This window comes from Patella vulgata, chromosome 3 (genome assembly GCF_932274485.2).
Source record: "Patella vulgata chromosome 3, xgPatVulg1.2, whole genome shotgun sequence".
Taxonomy (NCBI): domain Eukaryota; kingdom Metazoa; phylum Mollusca; class Gastropoda; family Patellidae; genus Patella; species Patella vulgata.
The window spans coordinates 29,582,453-29,594,013 of record NC_065881.2 but is presented as its reverse complement, the minus strand read 5'-3'; the positions used below and the strand labels follow the sequence as shown (position 1 = coordinate 29,594,013).

Genomic DNA, 11,561 nt, shown 5'->3' with positions numbered 1-11,561 from the left:
CTCGCCGTTGTTTTCTTATTTTTCTACCCTATTTCCTTTAGTTCACCGACAGAAGGAAAATAAATGTATGGCATTGTGTTAAGTTTTAATTATGGGGGCTATACTATATACCGGTAAACACCGAAAAACACCGGAAAACTACCGGAAAACACCATGTTACACTGAATACCGGAAAACACCGGAAAAACACTAAATACCGGAAAACACACTAAATACCGGAAACCACCCTAAATAGGTAACCCGGAGAAGGGCTAAACTATAAACCGGAAATTAACCCTAACCCTAACCCAGGCACACCAGGCTCTCGGTTACCTATTTAGGGTGCCAGTCTCCGGGTTACCTATGTAGGGTATTTTCCGGTATTTAGTGTGTTTTCCGGTATTTAGTGTTTTTCCGGTGTTTTCCGGTATTCAGTATAAAATGGTGTTTTCCGGTTGTTTTCCTTTTCCGGTATATAGTATTGCCGTTACTTATGTAAGTAACAATTATAGGGTATTGGGAGTAAAAGGGTTTCCTAATAGAGCCTAATTTATGAAGTATTAAGAAACATGTGGTAGTGTACCCACGAGAACATAGCTAAGAACGGTGAGATATACTGCTGTGTTTATTTTTAGGTACGATTGGATGACTTTAGTTTATTTATTAATGCATGTAACATATAAAAAAGTTAATTTTATACCATTAGAACTAATTGAACATACCCGGCCAAATGTAGTAAAACAGCTTGCGCTTATTTGCAAATACTGTCAGTAATGTTAATCAAGCCGTGTTTTTAACAAGATTAGTACTGTCATTCATAATTACGGTGCATTAATCATGCGCGACCCATAAAGGTTCTCTACTAAGTCGTGTTGAACACGACATATATTTATCTCCGCCTTCATAACGTTAAGACGTCAAACTTATTCCCTTCGATTGAAAAGAGATGATTTGACAAGTAGGATTATATGCTTAATTGTAGTTGGTTGTGGCAGAAATGTAATAACAATAATCAATCGTTGTTTGGAAGAAAAAATTGACAGTTTCGTTTATTGAAGTACTATGTGATTCACATCGCGATTTTGTCAGAAGGAACTATATACAGTAGTACCATCTCTTATCTCCAGAAACGCAGCGTTGAGAGACGAGGTTTCTTATCTAGTGGTAGTAGAGAGCGGTACATGGTGGTTGTAAGAAGCACCAAATTTATTCTATGGGCTAAATGTTATTTTAATTTTATTTCAGTGTGAAAGTATACCAGGTCTAGGATTTAGAAGAGGATCGTATAAATGTGTTTGTAAGGCAGGATATTATTTTCCTGACCTACTTGCAACTGAGAAATATTTTAAAGGAACGGAAGTCGAAGCTCAATTCGCCAAGAAAAGAAAGGTACTTATTATATTTTATAACCTAGCACTAACCTGAAAAAAACGCCCTAAATAATCGCCATACTTGTTTTCAATTTTTAGAAAAAAACATGGCGATTGTACAAAAGCAGAGGCAGGCCACGCCCAGATCCAGCGCATGCCTTGTCAACCACACTGTCCACATCCGGCTAGCAATATTTCAACTACCAATTATTACCTCCTGACTGACGTTTTTTCACGATCAATTTACTGAAAATATTATTGCTACATTTATTATGTTTGATCAGTTACATATTTTTTTACCTTTTAGGCGAAATAAGTAAACCACTGTGTACTTTTGTTCTAAAAATATGAGAAAAACTGCCTTACCCCAAACAATAAATTGAAAAGTTTTGCACAGCAAGGTATGCACTGGATGTGGGCGTGGCCTGCCTCTGTTTTTGTACGCCGTACAATCGCCATGTTTGTTCTACAAATTGAACAGCAAGGTATGCACTGGATGTGGGCGTGGCCTACCTCTGTTTTTGTACAATCGCCATGTTTGTTCTACAAATTGAAAACAAGTTTGATGATTATTTAAGGCGTTATTTTTTTTTTATTATTTAATTATTTCTGTAGTTTTGTAAATGGCATTCAGCTTTAAACATCCCTGTTAATTTGTTCACTAAAACTTGTACTTTGACGACTTACCTTGCAAATGTCCATTTCTTGACAAATCTACAAATTCACAAAGCGTCTAACTCTAGCTTTTATATACAAGCGTTCATCCAAACAGCTACCAATTCTGCGTAGTTTATTGCGCAAGTGACAGAATTTATTAGCGGAAATGCTTTGTCCATTTCTTCGCAGTTTCATGCCAGCAACGAGTTGTTTTAGAAAACATAATTTCAATAAAATATTTTTACACCAAACCCTGGATTTCTGATATATCGACATGATAAGTGGCTTTTTATCTGTAACATGAACGGATGCTGGGAAGGGTGATTTTTTTTTCTGTAGCGGACGTAAGGGTATGTGTTAACGAGTTGTAGATTTATTCACGCTCCATTATAATTATTAGTATAACAAAGGGAATAGATTGATTTACATTAGATGTAATAATCTTCTAATTACAACACATTAACTCCTGTCAACTTATACTGTTGTCAATATCGACCGAATTACAAGACAATTAGTTTTTGGTAAAAAGAGAGAGAGAGAAATGGGGTTTAACGTCCACTCGACACAAACTAGGTCATTTCGGGACTAACATATGGTTTAATTTTATTTCAATAATTCGCTTACGCGTAGGGGTCTTTAGCAGTGGCAGGAAACCGGAGGACCCGGAGAAAACCCACGAGGTTGGAGTTTTTGGTAAAAACTAATTTCCTTACGTTATAAGGTTATAAATATTTTTTTTTAAAACAAAGCCTACTGTTAGGGTGCCCCACCATAAATAACTATCTTAATATATCTTGAAAATTATACCACAATATTTTGTTTTTTTTAAAGTAGGTGTAAATACCAATAATCCCTATCACCAACACTTAGATTATGTACACATCACCACTACTCAGTGGCTTTTAGAAAGTTAATTAGTCCCTTTAACCCCATTGTGTCTTAGGCCTTTGATCTTGCTGTTGCCATGTATGGTTTCAACCTTGTTATTGTAATTTTGTCTATATATACTATTCAAAAAAAGTAGGGGATATTTGATTTTTAAGTGTTATTAAAGTCACCTACTATTCATAACTTTTTAAAATTGTCAAAACGTTTCTAACGTCCAAATCATCAAGTCTGTTATTGATTTATTTACCAAATAATATACCAAATAATACTTCACGTTAGGTAGGTCTTATATGGAGGGGAGGGGGCACTACTACATTGGTACTATAATAATATAAAGTAACGGAACGGACAACTGTATATATACTATTCAAAAAAAGTAGGGGATATTTGATTTTTAAGTGTTATTAAAGTCACCTAATGAAACTGACGAAGAAACAAATGACAAAATGAAATGAAGTTCACATTCATCGATTTATTCCAAATGATTGTTAGACTAAGTAAGGCACAGACTGACCATTATAAGGGTAAAATGATACCCGGGGTCAAACAGCAAAGTTACCACAGCATCACAACCAAGTCAGTAACGGGTAAATCCTCCTCTGTTTGCCAAACAAGCATTGATCCGACGTGGCATACTCCTAATGAGACGTCTAAGGTCATTTTGGTCCAGATTGTCCCATTCCTGTTGCAACGCAGCAGCAAGTTCTTGGACATTGGCAGGACGTTGTTGACGTTGACGTAACCTCTGTCCAAGCATGTCCCAGACATGCTCGATGGGGGAGAGGTCGGGACTCAGTGCTGGCCAAGGTAATGTGGTGATGTTCTGTTGTTGGAGGTAACCTGTAACGATCCTGGCCCTGTGACATCTTGCGTTGTCATCCTGGAAGATGAAACGGCGGCCATGACGTCGTGCGAACGGCACAACATGGACTGCCAAGATGTTGTCCCGGTAGTACTGGCCTGTAACACGCCCTGCAACAACATGTAAAGCCGTTCTTCCAGCAACAGTGATGCCTCCCCACACCATAACAGAACCACCCCCAAATCGACCATGTCGGATGACGTTAACGTCTTGGAAGCGCTCGTTTCGACGACGCCACACCCTCCTACGTCTGTCCAAAAAATCAACAGTGAACCTTGACTCATCTGAAAACATCACATTGCTCCAGCGTCGATTATCCCAGTGTTGACGATCCCTACACCAACGACGTCTTGCCTGAATGTGATGATCTCTCAAACAAGGGATCGCGCGAGGACGTAGGGCGCGAAGGTGACCCCTATGCAGTCGATTCCGAATCGTCTGGCCACTCACTCTCACACCAGTGTCTGTTTGAAGACGAGCGCTGATCTGATTTGCTGTGATGACACGATTTCTCAAGTCCAAGGTACGGATAAATCGATCCTGGGCTTGAGTTGTCGCCCTTGGTCGACCTGAGCGTGGTCTGTCCTGTACAGATTGTGTATCACGGTATCTGGACCATAGCCTGCTTATGACAGACTGAGAAACATTCATCGTCCGCGCCACAACCGCCTGTGTTGTGCCGATCTGTAGCATGCCAAGGGCACGTAACCTTTCATTTTGGGTAAGCCGACGCATATCAAAATTTGTTTTCTGGTCACTAAAACAATTAAACTGATGTTTCCACCCTAGAATTCAATGCCACAATGACTGTAACATTCAAAGTCAGAGTCGTGCAAATCTTGGGTTGGACCCCCATGATGATCCCAAGCATCACCTGCATTCCATGCGGTAGCTATTGGTGCGTTTGGGCGTCACATGTAACTGGAAATGTTTCTTCTGTTAGGTTCTATAGTGACTTTTTTCGTAGTCATTTGCATATTTTAGTATTATGCCCCCAAAATCAAATATCCCCTACTTTTTTTGAATAGTATATGTTGCTTCAAATTTTGTTATATTATATTAGCTTTAAACGTTGAGAAAATACCCTTCGAAACGTAGCCTAAATAAATCAGTAGCTGTTTTCCATAAGTATGTTTATAGTTTATTTACTTAATAATGGTTATTATAAACTAGCCTGTGTTTGAAATCGCCTCAGGTTAAATAAAATCCAGTGTACAATTAAATATCTCAACGAATAAAAAAGTTAATGTTTTTGCTTGTATTTTCGACAGTTTATCAAAACATGCACATGTCACGTGATGAACGAAATCACCATAAGATGTTGAAGGGGCATCAAGATTGACAAAGTTATTAGTCCATTTTCAAAGTTTTATGATTACCACTAAAATATCTAAAAGGGTCACCTCTTCTCAATCCGGTTTCCTCCCACTGCTAAAGACCCCTACGCGCAATCGAATTATTGAAATAAAATTAAACCATATGTTAGTACCGAAATGACCTAGTGACATAAAATAATAATAATAATAATAATAATGTACATTTGTATAGCGATTAATCCATCCATGAGCATGCTCTAAGCGCTGTAAGTTAATAGCCCCTGTGGATAATACATCGTGAACATATGTGTCTTAAGTCTAGATCGAAATTGAGCAACTGTTTCTGAACACTTTATTTTGTCAGGTAAGTCATCCCATAGTCGTGGACCATATACATTGAAGGCTTTATCACCAAAAGATTTTAACAAGTGATAGATTATTCTGTGAAAGGAGTGGTCGGTTTGGTACATAAGGCTGCATAAGATCTGTGATATAGGATGGAGCTGAATCATGCTGAGACTTGTAGACCAGTGTTAGGATTTTAAAGTTTATACGAGCCTCTATTGGTAACTAGTGAAGCGATTTAAGGACAGATGTTATATGTTAACGTTTTGCTGTTCTTGTGATGATTCTGGCACAGTTGTTCTGAATTATTTGAAACCGCTTTAATAAATGTTGAGATATTCCAGCCAAGGCACTATTACAATAGTCCAATCTTGAAAAAATTAGAGACCGCACCAAAAGATGACAAGCAGCAGTAGTCAATAGATGACGAATGTTTCTATACTACGGAGATGAAAATTACAAACACTGCATACCTGATCAACCTGTTTTTCCATTGTTAAAGACGAATCAAACATAACACCTACATGTAGATTTTTAACCCTTGTTGCAAATTCAATACTAGAGTCGCAAATTACAAGGCAAGAATCAAACCCCATTTCTCTCTCTCTCTCTCTCTCTCTCTCTCTCTCACACACACCTCTTCTCAATAATTTCCATATTTATTTCACGTTCCGACTGTAAGTTATGTCATTTATATTCCGGAATAAATTATGTTTTTGTTTATTCGACAGAAATGAAATGAAATAAAACGGGCTTTAACGGCCTACGGTTCTACTCCGACTTGGCTAATGAAGACGCCACACAGTGTGCTATGAGGGAAATTTTTTCCGGGCAGCTGCACTTAGCCTACAGTTATATCGAATTCCAACTGCCAAGGGATCTTTTACAAGCATGCCCATGTATACCTCGGTTTTTCGTGCTATCCGATCGACTAGACAGCTGTCCTTGTTTATTCCAAAGATACTAAAATGGAAACATTCGCGACAAGAAAGGTTCAGGAGGTCTAAACATCGTTTATCTTCTTTATAAAAATGTATAAGGTGATAGAATTCAAAGCGTTGATTCTCCATGGATTTCAAAATGGGGTCGTACTTGTGATTAATAGTTAATAACGGATACAATCGTATGGATACATTGCCCCGTGAATTTCAAAACCAAGCCGGGATTTTAGGAAATTAATTGTGTTACGAAGACGCGCGATTATAAAATGCCAAACAGTTTTTACACGACGGATATATCCGAAGAGAAATGATAGTATCTGCAGATAATTTTGGGCATTTATCGATGAATGAATTTATAAAAATAAAATAAACTCTAATAACGTTATACATATTTAATGGCCGAAGTTAATTGATAGGGCTGCTTTAAGTTCATGTAGAAGTGTTAAAGATATTCAAGGGCGAAATTCAAGATCCGTAAAACGAATGTCGTTCTTTTTGTTCTGTAACTGTGTTCAAAAGAAAATCATCGCACCCAACTCTCTAATCAAATGATTTTAAAAAAAACAGGACGGAAACAAAATAACGGACTATAACGTATTTATGTGTGTAAACGCCCAAACGCATCCCTGGGTTGGAGAGTAATAGCTGCCACCCCCTTGTAGGAAATGATATATCCCGATAAGTGACGTAATAAGCTTCCATTTTTTATTTCTCGACGTCAAAGTTTGTGAGGAATTCAATTTTGCAAGAGAGAACATTTTTCTTCGTTGGGATATTTAATTGTACAATGGATTTTATTTAACCGGAGGTGATTTCAAACACACAGACAAGTTTTTAATAACCACAATTAAATAGTTTGTTCATAATCGAAGGAATCCGTTCAAAATTTACGACGGTTCAGACAGTAGTGACATGATGTACTAAATATAGTAAGCTATTTTCAAAATGTCCATTCAGTTTACTCCATGCAGAGAAAAGAAAACAAGAACAAAGGCAAACATAGTACGACAGTGTAGCATTCTACTAAAGGTATACAATATAATATTAGAGTTGGACTATATAACCTCCCTTCTCGTGTTACTGTTACAATCAATTTTAACACATTTTGTTCTCGGTAATTAGTTTTCCAAAATAAAATATACTTACGCTTGAAAACATCGAAAAAATATCGAGATGGCATTGGACAAGAATGGCTATAACATATGTTGGAGACATTAATACAAATATAATTAGACCAAGTTTCAGATTTTGAGGTGCTAATCTACCGTGTTCTTCGGCTCAAAAATACGAGGCAATCTTTCGGTGTATCTTTAAAACATGTTTCGGAAACCTTAATGTCAGCGAAAAATACCACATTATATACAGACGAAATTGCTGGACCATAATCCGTTATTTCCGAAATGCCAGGACCGAAAAGCTTTTTAATTCGTTATTTACACAATACAGAGGCAGTATTTGCGCTACATTAGTAGAAAACTGATCAGATTCATCAGATACGGAGCCAAATATTCATATGAATATTAACCATTTTGATCTTTATTGTATTTGAAATACCTATAGAATATTATCCTCGTACTTTATTCAGCAATGTGTTCTTTTTTTCATAACAAACATCATGCGGCACAATATATTTATTTATCTGCGGTAGACGTCTCTCTCTCTCTCTCTCTCGTTCCATTATAAACAGACCGATGCCTGTGGGTATACAGAGATGAAACCACTATTCATTTTAATATTAGGCTAATCTTTAGGCAATTCATGTCAAACGTCGATCTTTTGATATCCAGCTAAACGGAGAGATTTCCATTTGATAGTTTTACGTATTTTTGAAACAGGTTTCGAGGTGTTTTCGTCATGGTGTGCAATATCTTTTTCGACGTTCCAAAGTACGGTGCCAAGACCATCTAAAGACGAATTTTAAATGTTCCTATTATTAATTAGAACAGGTTTCGCTTTAGATTATATATTTTACGCTGAAATCTATTGCTTTAAAGGGACGATAACACTCTTGGTGGTTTCGGATGACGTTATATGTAATTGCAGCTTCCGTTAAGATCTAATTGTCCTTGATAACTGAATAATATGTCCAAATCTTCATTCTGGTCAACAAATTGTACTATTATACAATATCCCAATTCATTAGTGGTATATGCATGATCTTATCAACGGTATTTAAAAAAAATGGAAAAATTCCGTTGGGTGGATGGTGTTCTCACCAATTTCACTATGAGAGACTGGTAAAAACAGTTTACAAAGCGGAAAAGGGGGAATCCCATTGTAGCGCATGCACAAAACGTCAAATACGCCTCGCTCTGTAATGTTTATACATCTAGCTGACAGTTTTAGAGAATATGGGACTTGAACTGCTACGATTCATGCCAAACCATGAATCCATTTTTTCCCGGTAAGTTTATATTCATTACGATTATTTACTTATGCTCTTATGGCTTCAAAGTCGGCAACGAACTGCGAAGTGAATGATCGGAATTTAGATTGAATGATTGTAATTTGGTAATCAGTAATGGTAGGCCTACTTCGACTAAATTATTATCAGTCACTCGACTCACTGCATGGCTTCACTTGGTTTGGTTACCGGTACCTAATTGATGGATCAAACAGACAGATTCTTTAAAATTTAATGATTGGGTTCATTCTTAGCTTTGATTAGACCTAAGGCCGATATGACTTCATCCACCTGCATTTTTTAAATTGATAATGAGTAATCATAAAAGCTGATTATTTTAAACTTCTTGAAGTTGCAACATGGTTTTACCCTCAAAATATATAAATAATATCAAATTAAATGAATCATTCATCAGATTTATTTCTGCACTTTTGAACTTGATAATTATTATGACTTACAGTGTCCTATGTGTGTAATAAATTCATTGGTGCCAATGAAGAAACAGTTACTTGTGATTCCTGTGGTAAATGGACACCTAAGACATGTAGAACAGGTCCGACAAATTTCTTGTGTGCAATTAGGCTATTAATTAGGTTTATTGGCTCGAATTTTCTATGAGTTAAGAAAATCCTTTTTTTATTCACTTTGCATTTTGGTTTTACAGTTATTTCGAAAGCTGTCTATTTGAGGTCAGTCAAAACTGGGAGTGATCTACCATTCTTGTGTCGGGCATGCCAGATGGAATCATTTAATTCATTACCAGATGTTGACCGCCCCCCCCCCCCCCTCGCCTCTACTTTACCAATTATGCCAGAAGCAACTCATGCTGCCCAACCTTCAACATCAACAGCATCATCTACATCAAGGACAATTAGATCTTAACGGAAGCTGCAATTACATATAACGTCATCCGAAACCACCCCACCGAGACCTCAAAGAGGGAAAAAGACAAAAAGGGAAAACTGAGCCAACAAGGAAGAGGGTCGAAAGACTCAAAAAAGAAAAAAACTGAGGGACTCAAGGTAAGAAAACTCCTTTTTTATAGTTGTAAAATATATACACAGAAACAGCAAGCAAGAATATTTATGAAAACAAATTTTTAAGATATAAAGAAATGTTTTGTAAGCTCACAATGGATTATTATTACGCACTTTCTTGTAATTGTATAACAAATATATATATGATCATTTCTGGTCATAATTATATAAAATATTTACATAGTATGTGAGCCCAGAGAATTATTTACAAATTGCAAACATAATTTTCAAATAATTTCAGAAACTGGTAAGTGGGTGGATGTAGGATACTTTTGTTGTCTGTGGCTGAAAAAATGGCTGCAGTTTTATTTGACATTTCTGAAGAACTAAGAAACCAACAGCCAATCCAACCCCCATATCCAACCTCAACTGCACCCGATTGGTGTTCCTATGACAGATGTGGAGATATACCAACAGATATTGTGAAGTTATGTTGCGGGACTAGACCAGAGAATTGTATTTCATTACCACCAGTAAGTCATTTTTTTCTGTAATAATATCCTTTGATATATTTCATCCACAAAAATTAATGTCATTGGCTTGGGTAGTACCGGCAGCAGGAAGTTCTGCAGCCTTCATTTCAGTTACTTCAAATTGGCTGGTTTACTGAAAATAGATTTTAAAAATAGTTAAATATACATTATGTAAGCGCTAAATATGCTTATATAGTAGGTTTTTCTTTAGGCCTGAAATGTTATACAAACTATTAATTAGACATTAATTAACGTATCCTGACCATAATCAACTCTCGATGTCAACGCTAACCTGCTATATTTGTTGGATTATGATCCGATTTGCTGCATAACTTTCCTTCTCGATTTAACGATTAAATGGATAATCGAGACTGATTTTTGTCGTACCGACTTTAGTAATGATGACCAAGGCTATGCGGAACTTTCGATGGCTTATTTCTCGGTTTATGGTGGATCAATTTGGCTGAAATTTTCAGCAAATTGCCTTTACATTATCTAGTTTTTAACTATTATAGTGAGAACTGCCAACTCGTTATCTAATCTCGCATAATGTATCTTTAATTTAATTTTTTCAGAAGTTGTTTAGAGCCACAAGTTCTGGATCTTGCTAATGTATATAGAAACGGTGTACTAGCAATTGATATAGACGAAGACATTAATCGAAGGGGAAGACTTGCAGTCTACAGACAATTTGTTATGTGGTGGTACAGGGAATAGAGTAGTAGTAAACTCCTGTTGTGTTCTGAAAATAGGATTATCGTTTCAAGACAGAAATGGCATGGGTTTTAATCCAAGACGATTATTATGAAAATACTACATTAAAATCTGGTTTTCTGTTTCTTGGATGTCTCTGAAGTTGATTCTGGCTGGGGTTTTGCAACTGTGTCTGCAAATCTTTCGAGGACCATCCTGGTCTAGTGGTCATTTTCGCCCCGTTTTGCTTTTATCATCGAGTCTGGCCCTATACAGATAGTAAATTCAAGACATCAAAATTGTTCCAGGATAGTTTGGCAATTAATACAAATTCTTGTTTCGTGCCAGACATTTTTAATTTTTACAACACTTTATTCGATTCTAAAGTTGTAATTTAACTCATCTAACTTACTATGGTACTTACTTTTCTTGAGTTATATCGTCTTGAAAGGGGCTAATTCCTACAGAGATTGTAGACATTTCAGGAGGCCTGTTCTTTCCCTTGTCTGTATCAGTACTACAAAAACAAAATTAGTTGTAATAGTTGTACTATCATAAATAAAAGTGATGATATCATTACCAGTATGTTAATGATG

General features: G+C 36.5%; 1 long non-coding RNA gene across 1 annotated transcript; it reads left to right on the top strand.

The window, feature by feature from the left end:
- The first annotated feature begins 9,588 nt into the window (after positions 1 to 9,588).
- Positions 9,589 to 11,561, top strand: LOC126816925 (uncharacterized). Its single transcript, XR_007678668.2, has 3 exons — positions 9,589 to 9,784; positions 10,041 to 10,272; positions 10,848 to 11,561. It is a non-coding gene; the product is annotated as an uncharacterized LOC126816925 (long non-coding RNA).